The following is a 14473-nucleotide window of genomic DNA, read 5'->3' on the forward strand; positions in this document are numbered from 1 at the left end:
GGATCAATGAGTCTTTTTGATTGCCGCATGCTCGTTTGGGCTCTCCAGTACTCGACTAGGCCTCGTTGTCCCGTTCACGTAGAAAGGCTATTTGAAGCTGTTATTTATCCTGCAGAAAGGTTCAGGATCTATGAAGGAACTATTCCCTTCGTGCCCCTCCTGTCCTGATACTCACATCAGAGTAACAAAGTTTTGTGATGCTAGAATATCAAAATTTTAAAACATTCCCAGAGCAACCTTGATTGGAATGAGAAGGTATCTCGTATTTTTAGAGCTGCTTGACAGTCAGAGAGAATATTGCCATTCTCTGGCACATATCTCTAAGGCGTGGACTTCCGCCTGAAAAATGGGAGTTGTTTTTCCCATTGCGATTATATATATATATAATTGGCGCGTACACCCTTTTTGGGTGTTTGGTCGAGCTCCTCCTCCTATTTGTGGTGTGCGTCTTGATGTTGTTTCACAAATGGAGGGACCAACATTTTCAAGCCGACTTCGAACGGCAGATATTTTTATGACGAGCTTTTCCATGGGAGAAATACACTCGGAGGTTTGCCATTGCCTGCCGAGGGGCGACCGCTATTAGAAAATTGTTTTTCTTAATTTTGGTGTTTCACCGAGATTCAAACCAACGTTCTCTTTGTGAATTTCGAATAGTAGTCACGCACCAACCCATTCGGCTACGGTGGCCCATTGTGATTGCCTTCTTGAAATGTGGTCCAACAATTCCACCCGCGGCACTGTCATCTTCCATTTTGGGCCCATCAGTAATCCGCGCCTGTGCGCCTTGTTTTGAAAATACTTCATTATTTCTCTATGCTGAGCAATCTCTGAAATTTTTGGAGATTTCTAGTTTTGTTTCTAGAATTCTTTAATAGTTTTGTTATCTTGTCATAGACCGGCATTCACGGAGAGTTCAGGATTAAACCCAGAACTCTTACATGCCCTGTAAGATTGCCTTCTTTAAAATGAAATAGATTAGGAATGCTTACGGCTGTACTAGCTGCTTACCGTTTTGCTACAAGGTGGAGTGGAATGAGTCCAGTGACCATTCCTAAAGCCGTTGTGGGGCAAGTTCGTATTGCTTTCGTTACGCTCAGGCAGGCTATTCTATATACCTTGTCAATTCATACCCTACGTTTTCCCCTTTTCCAACATGTAACCAGAATTTTTAGGAGTTATCATGTAATTTTATAGCCCTTTGAATTTTAATTCAATTTCAGCGGTTACAAAATACCCTTGATTCTTTTTTTTTTTTTTGTTGACGGTGCTAAGTTATTTCTTTGCCTAAAAAAACCGAGCATGCATTTTGTATGGCGTGAAAAAGGAGTAACACTTCGGCGAAAAAAAAATTGTTAAAAATCAACCGTTTTTTGTAGTCACTTGAATCCTGCCTTTTGTTATATTGAAATTCAATGGGCTATAAAACTGTATACCCGAAAAAATTTTGTTTAAAAAGTTAAAAGTTTTTATGAAATTTAGAAAAATTTTGCACAACGCTTGAAACTTTGTGCTTGTGGTTTTTTTTGTTGTTGAAGCATTTTATATTTTTATTAAAAATAGTAGAGTGTTTATAATTTTGCAATGTGGTGTATATGAAGGGAAATCGTAGGTGTACGAATTAATGTTGGTTACCGCAAGTGTAATAAGTATAAATATAATTTTTATAATCCAATTACAAAATTCTTTTCATGTTGAATGCTGCAAAGTTTTTTGAACTTCCACGTCAATTTTCAAATCACAACGACAAGTACCTACTTTGGCGAAAACTGACACAAACCAATCAAAGCATTCGAGTTGCCCAAATCTACTATTGTTGTTGTTGCATAAACGCATATTAACGAATTTAACCAAAACACTGCACCGGTGGCTGCAACAACGTTTAATGCAATAATCGTGTTAACAAAATTTCATGCATACATACACATACACACGTATATATATAGCTCAAGTGCCACCTACACCCAAATGCGTGCAACATTCTTACAAAAATGCCAACAAGCATACAATGTTGCTTAGCAGCATAAATACGTATGTATGTATGTATGTATGTATGGATGTGGGATAGGACATAGCCACACATTATATAATATATTGGCTTTAACTTATTTATGCGCGCCTTCACTTCATTTCACTTCACCTCTCTGCACTGCGGGCGAACTGAATTTATGTGAATGCATTTATCGCACGAATTTAGCAGTCAGCTACAATAACAGCAACAGCAACAACAAGCACAAATAACTCAAACTAAGCAAAAATCAATTTACTTAGAGGAAAAAGGTTATTTTGTGTAGAATTCTAGTGCCACGATTGGACGGACGCGCAACTTGTTATTACCATCATCATCGTTGTTCCTATTGTTGTTGTAGTGCTTTTTGTTGTACTTTTAGTTTGTCAGCAGCTTACGAGAAACACTTTGCAAGACAACAAACTGAGGCAGCCACAAATTACTGCTGACTGGTGCTTTGACTTTTGTCTATTGGCTGCTGACTGTTGCCGCCGTTGCCTGTGCTGCTGCTGCTGCTATAACGGGTGCAATGCACGGTTTCAACAGCTGAGATACAAACTTTGCGCCCGCATACATAAATATGTATGTATGTATGCTCGACAGCAGCAGCTGAAGGCGTTGCACGCCACTGTACTGCACTGCAGTGCTTTGAAGAGAAGTTAAATCACTTCGAAGCTGACCCCGCGTAAAGAACTTATTTTACACCCACAGAGCAGCGCACTCCCTCACATTCATATATACATTTGTATATATACATATATGTATGTTTGTGTGCATGCGAGAATACGTACCGCTATTTGCATAAATTGCGCCTTAAGCCATACTCACAATGAACTACGTTGACTTTTGAAGCGGCAGTGGATATACATACATACATACATATACACAGTAAAGGCATAAGAAACTCTGATTTAATACATGCATATATGTGTATATGTATGTATATGTAGTCATGCAAATCTGTTTTTTCTGCATTTGAAATTGCAATGGAAGCAACCACAGCCGCTGAGTTATAAAAAAGAAAAGAGCTTGCAAATCAGCTAAGATTTGCAAGTAAATGCAAAATAAAATAATAAAACAATAAAATAATAAAAATAGGGTTTCCTTACTTTACTACCACACTATGGTTTGCAATAAAAACAAAATCGCTGCCGTTTCAAATGCTAATCGGTTCAATTGTCCGTCTGTCGCCTGTCTGCCGTTGGGAGCAGCCAAGTAAATAAATATTAAATATCACAGTAAGGTCAAGGACATGCATTTTGCAGACATATAAAATGTCAAGTTAATTAGTGTCTGAGGTGTGGTATAGGTCAGTAACAGACAGCGGCAGACCAAGATTTGTGTGGTGGAAAAAAAGGTGGCGAAAAAGATTTTATTTTCTTGGTTTGACTATTACTCGGCCGTAATCCCAATTATATGATTTTTGTGCAATAAGATTTTTTTCTGAAAGAATCTAATTTTTTAGCTCCTAACGCACCCATAATATCAGTTTCCGGCAAGAAGTTGGCTGTTGTAGAAATAAAGGGTGGCACATGTGAATTGCAACTTTTCAGAGTGATGTGTGCTTTTTTAATTTGAAATTGACTTTCGGTAAAACAAAAAACACAAAGAAGTGTGAATTGAATTTTCGTGCTCATTTCGAATTTTTTATATGCACGACCTACGACTTCGGTCTTTACAAAACACCCGATCCCAGCTACACATCAGCATGGCTACCGCAAAGCGCACAGTGTCACCACAGCACTTACCGCGTAGTGGCGGCATTTAAAGCAATAGGCCGATCGGTTCTGAATTACGCTGGGACCATCTGGTCACCTGGTACTAGTAATTCGCAGGGGACAAAGTTTCTAGGCTGAGTCAGGAGAATTCTCTTCAACTACCCTCCTCCTACCCTACGAGCTCCAGGATAGAACAATTCTACAATTACTGGACCAGACGGTTTATACATAGACATTAAGCGAGATCCGGCATGAGAGTCTTACCATCTTCCTAAACCCATAGCTTTCGAGTGCCGCCTGCGGAGTCCAAATACCACACTTTGCTGACGAAGAGCTTGGCATAACTATGTGCAGGATATTGTAGTAGGTTAGCTTCTACCTATCCAGAATCGACCACGACATACTCAACATATGCCCGGCATGTGAAGGTACCCCGAATGATACTAAGCACTTATTCACATGCACCCTTAAACCCACTCACTTCTACCTTTGCACCACACCCGTCGAAACAGCATGTTTCCGTTTTCGAATTGATAAGAAAACTCGAGAAAATTAATTTTAATATTCCTCAGCGAAACTTACGAAATCATGATATTTTCTGGCTAGGGATGGTTGGCATGCCTTTAATTTTTCTGAAAATTGTATTAATCTTAGACTTGAGTCTAATAAGAAGTGAGCTGAATTTTTTATTTTGTTAATTTAACAATTTGCAGAACTATTTAATGATGAAAATATTAGTTGCAGTGTTTTTAAGTCAAATATCTTCGGTTGTTCTTTAAATTTGTATACGTTTTATTTTTATTTTTTTGTAGCATAAAATATTATCAAAAAAACATTAAAACAAAATTTTATTTTGATGGAATTTTTTGTTTCGATTTATATTCAAATACGTACAGCGAATTAGTGAAAAATACCTTGTCTACCAAAAATCCCACTTTGCTCCAATCGAGTCCAAATGTATGATCGACCCCCACTAACTTTGGACGACCGATCCACCATCCATGCCAGTGGCACACCACCTGGAACTCCCCTGGAACTCCCCTGGGGGGTTCCTCATACAATCATTTCAAAATATCACCATTTTTAACCTTTACATGAGAAAATAAACTAAAAAGTTCGACCCCAATTGGGGGACATCAGAATTCGTTTTAGAAGTATAGTTCCATCGGTAAAGTTTCTTATTTTGATCCCCAGAATATGATTTTCACAGAGCAACGGGCGATTTTTTTGCCTCCCCACAAATCGACCCGGCCTAATAGCCACGCTCCAATAGATTTGCAAACAGACGTAAAAGTTTCCATTGAACCGTATTTTGCAGAGTTCCTAAACTTGGTATCTAATGGTAATATCGATTTTTCTTCCTTGATTTTTGATCCCGTCACCACGGCCATAAGTATCATAATTCGCGCTATTTCACACTATGCTTATAAAGCCGTAGTTGTTACCCTGCTAATAAAATTACCTGAAATCATAATTGCTCAAGCAGGTGGACTTGGGGTCGACTAAGCTTTGAAAAATCAACTGAATTTCTGCAACTATTAACTTAGGTTCGAGTGCAATATTTCTCGGTATAAGAAATGTATGGAGGTTGAATTAGTTTTAAAGGTGACACACAGATGGCGCTCTTTATCACTTTATCGCGTTGGCAATACTGAATATATATTCATGACAAAGCCTCATCCCTAGGCTTTGTTTATCAGTATCTGTCATTTCGCTGAAGTATAAACAACGCAGTGTTTTCGTGCTCCGAGTATGTCAACTTTCGTGCCGTCGAAACGCAATTTGCGGGAAGCTTTGCTTTTCTGCTTCAATTTGAAAAAAAAATACAGCCCAAGCCCGTGAATTGCTGCAGGAGGCCTACCCAGACCATACTCCGTCGATTTCAACATGTGAGTACTGGTTTCGACGATTCAAAAGTGGTGATTTTCACACCGAAGACAAGGAGCGTCTTGGCCAGCCCAAAAAGTTCGAGGACGCGGAATTGGGGGAATTGGTAAACGAGGACTCGTGCCAAACCCAAGAAGAGCTTGCTGAATCATTGGGCGTTGATAAATCAACCGTTTGCAAGCGTCTAAAAGCGATGGGAATGATCCAAAAGCAAGGACATTGGGTCCCGTACGAGTTGAAGCTGCGCGACGTCGAACGGTTTTTAGCATCGGGCGGTGACTGGCGACGAAAAATGGATCCACTACGATAACCCAAAACGCAAAAAATCATGGGGTTTGCCCGGCCACGCATCAACGTCGACGGCCAAGCAGAATATTCACGACAAGAAAATCATGCTCTGCATTTGGTGGGATCAGGTCGGCGTCGTATATTTTGAGCTGCTCCAACCGGGCGAAACAATCACGGGGGATCGTTACCGACTGCAATTGATGCGTTTAAGCCGGGCATTGAAAGAAAAACGGCCGGAAACGGTAAAAAGGCACGACAAGGTTATTTTGCAACATGACAACGCTTGGCCGCATGTTGCTCAACCTGTCAAAAAATACCTTGGAACGCTTGGCTGGGAAGTGTTACCCCACCCGCCGTGTAGTCCAGACATAGCTCCCTCCGATTATCATTTGTTCCGGCATATGAGTCTCGATTTGGTGGACCAGCGGTTCTCCTCGTACGAGGCTACCAAAATATGGGTTGAGTCATGGATAGCTAAGCAGCGGCCAGAATTTTGGAGAAACGGCATCCGGAAATTGCCCGAAAGATGGGCGAAAGTTGTAGCTAGCGATGGCCAATACTTCAAATAAAATATTTTGTACCGTTTTTTCACAATAAAGCCCCAAATCTTCGAAAAAAACCTTTAAAACTAATTCAACCTCCATATTTTCCTCTGATGTTGAAAATGGTTGATACGTTTATTTTATTATAAAGCAGCTCTACCTTAGAAAGCTCATAGGAATCTCCAAATTCTTAAATATACGGAAGAGTAGTTCATATATTTACATACGAATTACGCATGTGTATGTGTGCAGCTACCTTTCTATTATTTACTCTTTGAACAGCAGCTACAATTAAATGCAATCAAGTCCAAGGTTTATTCAAAGCAATCACTCTACGCATACAAATACCCCATCTAAGTGCACATAAATACTACACCCCGTTGGAAAACTTGTGCGTAACGGGTCAACAGTAGGTAATGCACCATGGCTGATCGGCATACATAGATTAGAATTGGTCTCTTGTGTTGGCCATATAGTGTTCGGCGTCCTGCTGACCTTGCTTTCATTCAGATTCTAAACTTAAACTTTAGTAGATTACGGATGCTCTGATCCGCAATATTTCTCAACGAAGGGAGGAACGCAGAACCAGAGCAACTTAGTGCTGGGCAGTGACACAAGGGGTTTTAAGATTTAGGTTTAGATTTATTTCACTCTTTCAGTGAAACCTGTGCTCATCACTCCTAAGCCTATCCTTGGTGGTGTGTTGTTCCATAGCAAGTAAGGGGTCGGGCCCTATTAATGAGGACATCGAAGCCTCTTTGTCATTACGTCACTACTTCGTTCCTAGTTATATCCGCTGTTCTCGGACCCAAATTAGTCAGATGCGATTGTGCATTCCCAACAGATTAAGTTTATCGATACACTCAAGGACTAGTGAGGCATTAATCTCACAGGATGACAAATTCGCCTGGCTGACGCTTAAAATATTCAATTCGCTCATTCCGGAAGTTCCTGTATAAATTAATCTCTCCACATAGGCAGATGGCATACATCTCCGCTTGAAAAATGCTTAGTAAACTACCCATCGGCACAGAACGTTTGGTTCCGGGGTCATATATTCGAACGTATATGCCTTCTGGTATCTTCGAACCATTTTTGTGCCAATGCAAGCTACACTCCTGGAGTTTCCTCTCCTGGGTGCTAAAGGGTGGTGTGATTCTGATACGCGTAAATACGAGCAAATATACGACACTTTGTTTAGCTAATTTTATACATTTTTTTAAGGACTTTAAAGAGTAAGCCGTCAGAAGAAAGGGAAGCTCTCAAAGTCACACTTCTAATCATTTGTACTTATACAATATCAAAGAGATTTTTACCTGTGTGAATTTTAGAATGAGTTCGATGCGAGTAAATAACGAATACTTCTCTTCGATACTTTTAACGAGTACAGGTATCGAGTACATGACGATATCGGAACAAAACTACCCTAACATTACTTCAATTACAAGCATGGAGCATTATTTCCTAGTAAAAAGTGCCGGTAATAGTTGCTGAGACTCTATAGACATATGCACGTCTGCGCTTGGTCTATGGAATAGATCTGTTGTAGTAGGTAGACTAAAGCGGCCTTACTGTTTTGCTGGTTTGGATATCTAATCCAAAAAGGTGCAATTGAATAACATTCTGGAGCAGCCCGAACGAGAATTTTAATACCCAGCCAGACTTATTCCTCTCGTATTTGCTTCATTCAAAGATATGAGTATCGTAATTATGTATTTCTTACCACTTTGGATAGTTGCTTGTCTTTGTTTCTTAAAATTTTGCTTTGCGAATACCTTTACCTCTTGCGTATGAGTCTTTATTTATTGAGACTCCAAAACGTATTAACCTAAGACGGTGGTAATCTGCGGGGTTATAAACTCCATGCAAGTAACCAGGCGCAGCTGAAATATTAGTCAATATACGCTTTCCAAGTCAACTATTGCATTCTTATGCCTCACACCAATTGGATGTATCAGGTCACGTAATGGCGCGCTAACTACATCCACTTATATAGTCAAAAATTGAGCTCAATAGATATGGAGCTTTAGATAACTTTGAATATTTAGTTGCCAGCAGGTTGACTTATATGAAAAGCCCGGACTTATAGTGGTAAAATCAAACAAAAGGATTTCGGGCAGTCGTTGTATGGAGAAATTGCATCAGACCGCCAGCAAAAAAAAATGCCAAAAATCAAGCCGCTTAAAATTTGCACTTTATTATAGCAAAATTTAGATAGCTATACATTTTCTAAAATTCTGATTGAATAGTGTGAAATTTGGTTGAAAACTTGTTCATTTTTTTAGTTTTTTTAATTAACCCAAAATTCATAATTCAATTCAAAATTCATAAAAAAAATCAAATAAAATAAGAAATAGTTGTAGCTTAGCTTTAGTTTTTTAATTTCCAGTTCGGAATCTGAATAAATATTTATATGTATAGGGTGTTTCTTTAGCTGCATGAGAGCTATCGATATCGATAACTATGGTTTGACTGTTGAGCATGGAAAACTGTGTTGACATTTCTGTTCAGTAAGGTTTAGCAAGCCATCATTAATCATTTAATGCTAGAACAACGCTTCCAAATTGTGGAAATTTACTTTGAAAAAAAAAAATAAATCTGTTCGCGAAGTTAATAAAGCGATATGTTGAAGGAAAAGTCAAAATGTCGATTCGGCGTGGATGCATTTATCCTTCGATTACGTGGAAAAGTTTACGTAAAGATCTTGGCTTACCTGGCTCTGAAATTCTCCAGCCTAGATCCCTTTTCTCTCCTCCACTACATCAACAGATGGCTGTAGACGGTTTTCTCTTTTCACAGGTGGTGGTCAAAACGGCACGTATGTAAGTGCTACTTGAAGTGTAACTGGGGTACTCTTCCCATCTTACCTACCTACCTACCTGCCTCTAAAATACAGCTAGTGCAAGAATTGAAACTAAATGACCATCGTTTCCATCGCATGTTACTCGTAGCCATGGCGGACAATTGCCGGATGTCATATTCAAAAAATCAATGCCATGAAATTGTCTGCCAGATTATAATACAAAAAAAAAGCATCCCAACAAAACTTCTGTTTTGTATTATCATTTTAAGTTCTATAACTCTTAAAAAACACCCGATATTAGTTTGTGTGATTTTTCGAGTTTATTGGTAAATTTTAATTTAAGCAATGCTTTCACCTTTTCAACATAAATCTCATGCATAAGCGTACATACACTCATTTTAGACTCATATCCATACATAAATACATTTACTGTGGGGTCTTTTATTGCATACGTGCGTGTGTATTGATTGTCGTCTGCATCTATCAATCTGAGTTTATTGATTGTCGATTGAAAAACGATTGCTTAATTAAAAGAAAACGTACACAATATACAGTGCACGTACAAATACACACAAATACGTACGGCATGCATACATACTTACGCTGTCATGTACCGTGGGTTTGTATATTTGCTTTTAAACTTAGTTGCATTTATTGAAAGTTGAAGTTTTGATGTTTGGATGGAAGCATTTTTATGATTTCTCAATGGTGTAGATATGGGTTGTGCGTCTGTAGTAGTGCATTCATGCATGTAGTATATCGGCAATAAAGTTTTTGTCCAAAATGTGCACTTGTACGTGGTTGGTAAAAGGTAAATGTTTACTTTAAGACATATTTAGGGAAATTGATTTAGAAAATTAAATAATGGGAAGCTTTTAAAATGGCAATGATGATACTCTTAATCGCATAGTTTATTTATTTTGATTTTAGTCAAAAACCGCATAGCTTCTTACTGTCTACTGACAATCTTCCATGCGGGGCTATTCGTCATAATGGAAACAGTGTAAATCTTATCCAAAAAAGAAGTGGGAAAAGTAAGAATTATAATACTTTCGGGCAGTCCTCAAATCCTTAAGTAGCTTTAGGTTAAATTCAAAAGTCCTTATAGAGTGTAACAATCACCCAACAAACGGGCGACTTTTAATCGGGTCTCCCTGATTTGAGTACCAGGACATGAGGGACACGAAGGAAACGAGAGGCAGACTGTTATGCCAAAAACGGGCGGAAGGGCCAATTATTGGACCGATCCCATTTTTCGGCTTTAACAAAAACAACCTAAAGGAAGCAAGAAATGGATCAAAATAAAAATCAGAAAATATCATGTTGGAATGGCACAAACGGCCATAAACACCCCAAAATGCTTCGAAACTTGTATACCAATCGAGCAAATTCTGCTCTAATCCTATATAAGAAGGCACTTAGATTACTCTATGGAGCACTTAAAGGATGCAATAAACATTTCAATACAATACGACTATCTAGCACTAGTTTATGCAGGTTCTGCTGTGATAAAGAGGAAGCCTTAATCAACAATTCTGAAGTATCAGGCCCAGAAGACACAGAATCCTGGACTCATACCAAGTAAAGAGTGGTAAAATTAAGCACCTAGGGGAGCACAATAGATCAATTCGGCGCATTCAACAAAGAAGATATTTGATTTTTAGTAAATGTAAAATCTAAAGGTATACAAGATGAAGTCCAAAATAAACGAGGCTGAGCTAAAATATAAACGACAGGAGCTTTGTTCTGATAACATCGAGTTTATTTATACAAAGTAGTCCCCTCTGGCCTCGATACACTGTTTGCGCGATCTAAAAGCTCTTCGAGAGAGTGTTTCAGGTCATTGACCGGAATGCCCTTCAGGATGCCGGTATAGGCCTTTTGGATGGCCTCTACGGATACAAAACGAATAGGTGGAAATCACAGGGAGCCATATTATTCGAAGACGGGGAGTGATTGATAGTTAAAATGCGATTTCCAGTCAAAAAATCAATCACAAGAGTGAATCGATGAGATGGTGCATTGTCATGCAATAAACGCCAGCTTGCTCCTTTGCGGTATTCAGGGCAACAAACGCTTTAAAATGCCAAGATGGAAAATTGCATTGACGGTTTGGCCCATTGGCATGAGCTCCTTGTGGACAAATCACTTCGAATTGTAAAAACAAATGAGCATCGACTTGATTTCTGACTTCTCCAAACGCGATTTATTGGGAGGTGGCTCGTCTGGGGCCTTCCATTCGGTACTTTGACGTTTAGTTTCACGTTCATGTTGGAAAGACCACGTTTCATCACCAGTTACAATGTTGTAAAAGAACTTCCCGTCTTTTCTTGCCTCTTTAATGAGGTATTCCAAATGTTGAATTTTGAGCAATTTTTGGTCCCCATTTAACTTGTGCAGAACGAAACGTGCACAAACCTTTCGTAAGCCCAAATGATCAGTTAAAATGCGATAAATCAATGTTTTGGAAATATTCAATTCCGATTCCATGAGTTTCAATGATGACTTCGGTTCATTTTTTATAAATTTATGAACAATTTCGATGGAGTTTTCGGTGATTACTGATTTTGGGTGGCCCGTATATTCATTGTTATTTATGTCCTCACAATCATCTCTGAAACGTGTAAACAGCTCATGAATTCTGGAACGAGATAGATAATCATCGCCATCAACCGATTTTTTACCGATTTTAAAACAAAATTCGATATTAGCTCTTTGTACGAAACTCAGTTTTGTACCGATGACTCAAACATATTGACATTTTAGACGGAATAACTTCGCTTCCACTGAACCGAAAGCTTTCACTGGAAGTCAGCTAGGGATGTAACTTCCAACTTACTAAGTCATTAAAAAGACGGCGCCATCAAACACAAAAAAAAAAAGATTTAAAAATCGTTCTGAATCGATTAACTAGGATTAGGCACCGATTCTATCTCTCAGCCAATTGCGCTCGCTGACTATAAAGAATTCTTAAACGCAATGCGTACTCAGTATTCCGACGTTCTTCTTTACAGTAAAGTGGGATGGCTGTGGTGGCTTTCTTAAGGTAAGGTCTGAAACGTTCTGATTGGGGCTTGAATGAAATATATACTTTCTTAAATGAAAAAGCCATTAATCACCTTGAATTAGAGAATGACAAATGGTTTCAAAAATATTGCAAGTAAAGGGAAACTCAACCTAAGTTTGGGTAGAAGAATTGATTTGTTTTGAAAAAAAAAATTGATTTTTTTTTCAGAAGGTATTCAGAGCGGTAAATTATTTAATTTTTAATTTTTAAAGCTTTGCCCGCAGTATATCCAATGCAACTGTTGACACGAATTACTTCAGCACAGTTATAAAAATAAATTAAGAAGGAATTTGCTGACATATTTGAGCAATACAAAACCACTCTAGGATTCATAGTAAATCCTCTCAACACAAATAGTAAGGAAATGCACATTGAGCCATTTAGAATTGATACCGGTTCTCTAGAAATGCAGTTGATCGATATAAAAAGTAAAAGGAAAATTTTCAGAGTTAAAAAGTAACTTCGAAGAGTTGGAGGTCTAGAAATGTATGTACGTAAGGCAGCAAAAGTGAACAGATTTAAAAAAATGCCGCTAGTTGAGGCACTTATATTCGAGGCATTTAATAGGCTTACTGATTGCTACAGTGAGATGAAGAATTTGGCAGTTCGAGTGCTGACAATCTTCGGATGAACATATTCGTGTGAACAAGTGTTCTCTTGCATGAATATAATTAAAAGTAGAGTCGGAAGCCAACCAATAAATTAAAATTTAGAGTCGTGTTTAAAACTTAAAACATCAAGTCAATGAGTCAAAAGTGTCCAAACTTTCTAAAGCCATGCGAAACCAACTCCCATTGAATTTATTTGCTCAATTGTTTGTTATTGAAGTGCAAGTTGAATTCTTTTTTTATCAAAAAACTTTATTTATGCGAGTACTTTTATTGATGGCAAGAAAAAATTCTTTGGATCTTTATAAACTTTGAAATTTTGTAAATTGCAAATTTTGACTTTTCCGGCCGACATCTGCCCTAGAGTGATCATTTATGGGTTCTATGACATATTGCTTTCTGCAGGAAAAATTTTAACGAAATTTATTTGAACAACTTTATCGTTGTCTAAAGGTGGCAAGCAAAGTAAAATGTTAACGATATCTTGTCCAAGTCAAAAATATTTAGAAGAAATTTCCAGTTTCAACGTCCACCAAGAATTTACCAAAAAAATTTTAACCCAAAAATGTTGTCCAACAAATTTTTTTGCTCATGTGTTATATATCTTAAAAAATTGAAAAAAAGAAGTAATATATTAAGAAGAACAGAAGATATTTTTGTAGCAAAATTTTCAACACTGAATAAATCTTAAAATTATTAAATTTTTTTGTAAAATTTTTTCCGCCTACTTCTTGTTAAGTCTCAAGCCTACAAAAATGAAATATCTCTTAAATTAAATATGCACATATTTTCTTAGCCCATATTTTCCACTAGTTTTTAATAATTTTCAGCTACATTTGTGTGCACACCACAAATTTCTGAAGAGCCCCACAAGTCATTCGCGTGACCCAGATATACTGTGCCTATACAAAAACAAATACTTTCTTCTTATTTCCGCTTCAACTCCAGAGAACTTTGCAGGCGCCAGCTCTCCAGCTCCCCAACTCCCCTACTTACCTACATATCACTAGTTAGAGATAGATAGACTTCTACGTGCTTCTTATGTGTGTACGCCTGTTTTTATGCATCAAAGGTATTAAAAAGTTTTTAAGTGTCTCCCTTCTATATGCGCTTTACCCTCCTGAAACTCATAAAATTTTTAATACTTAGTCATGACTTTTGGTACGAGTATGCAATTGAAGCAAAATTTTATTGCTGATTATTGAACGGGTTGGTGAGATTAAGTGCTTAAGTATGAGTGCATATACATATACTAACACATACATATCGGACAGCTATTTGCCAAAATTAAAATTGTATCGTCCTTACAGGAAAGTTCGCTAGTGCCGAATGAGTATATTTTCATAACTGATTCGCGTAACTTCTCTTTTCTGTATAAGCTGCCGGTGAGTTTTACGGGATGATATATTAGATATGTGTCAGTTTCACCGCAGCGTATATTTTTTGATAATTTTATTTGCAACTGAATTCATTAGATGAAATCTGGTACTGCAACTCTTTCGATAGCTTCAAGGCTAAGGATAGTTTCCAAGGTTAAAGGCAATATAATTTG

The sequence above is a fragment of the Anastrepha ludens genome, chromosome 6, assembly GCF_028408465.1.
Source record: "Anastrepha ludens isolate Willacy chromosome 6, idAnaLude1.1, whole genome shotgun sequence".
NCBI lineage: Eukaryota > Metazoa > Arthropoda > Insecta > Diptera > Tephritidae > Anastrepha > Anastrepha ludens.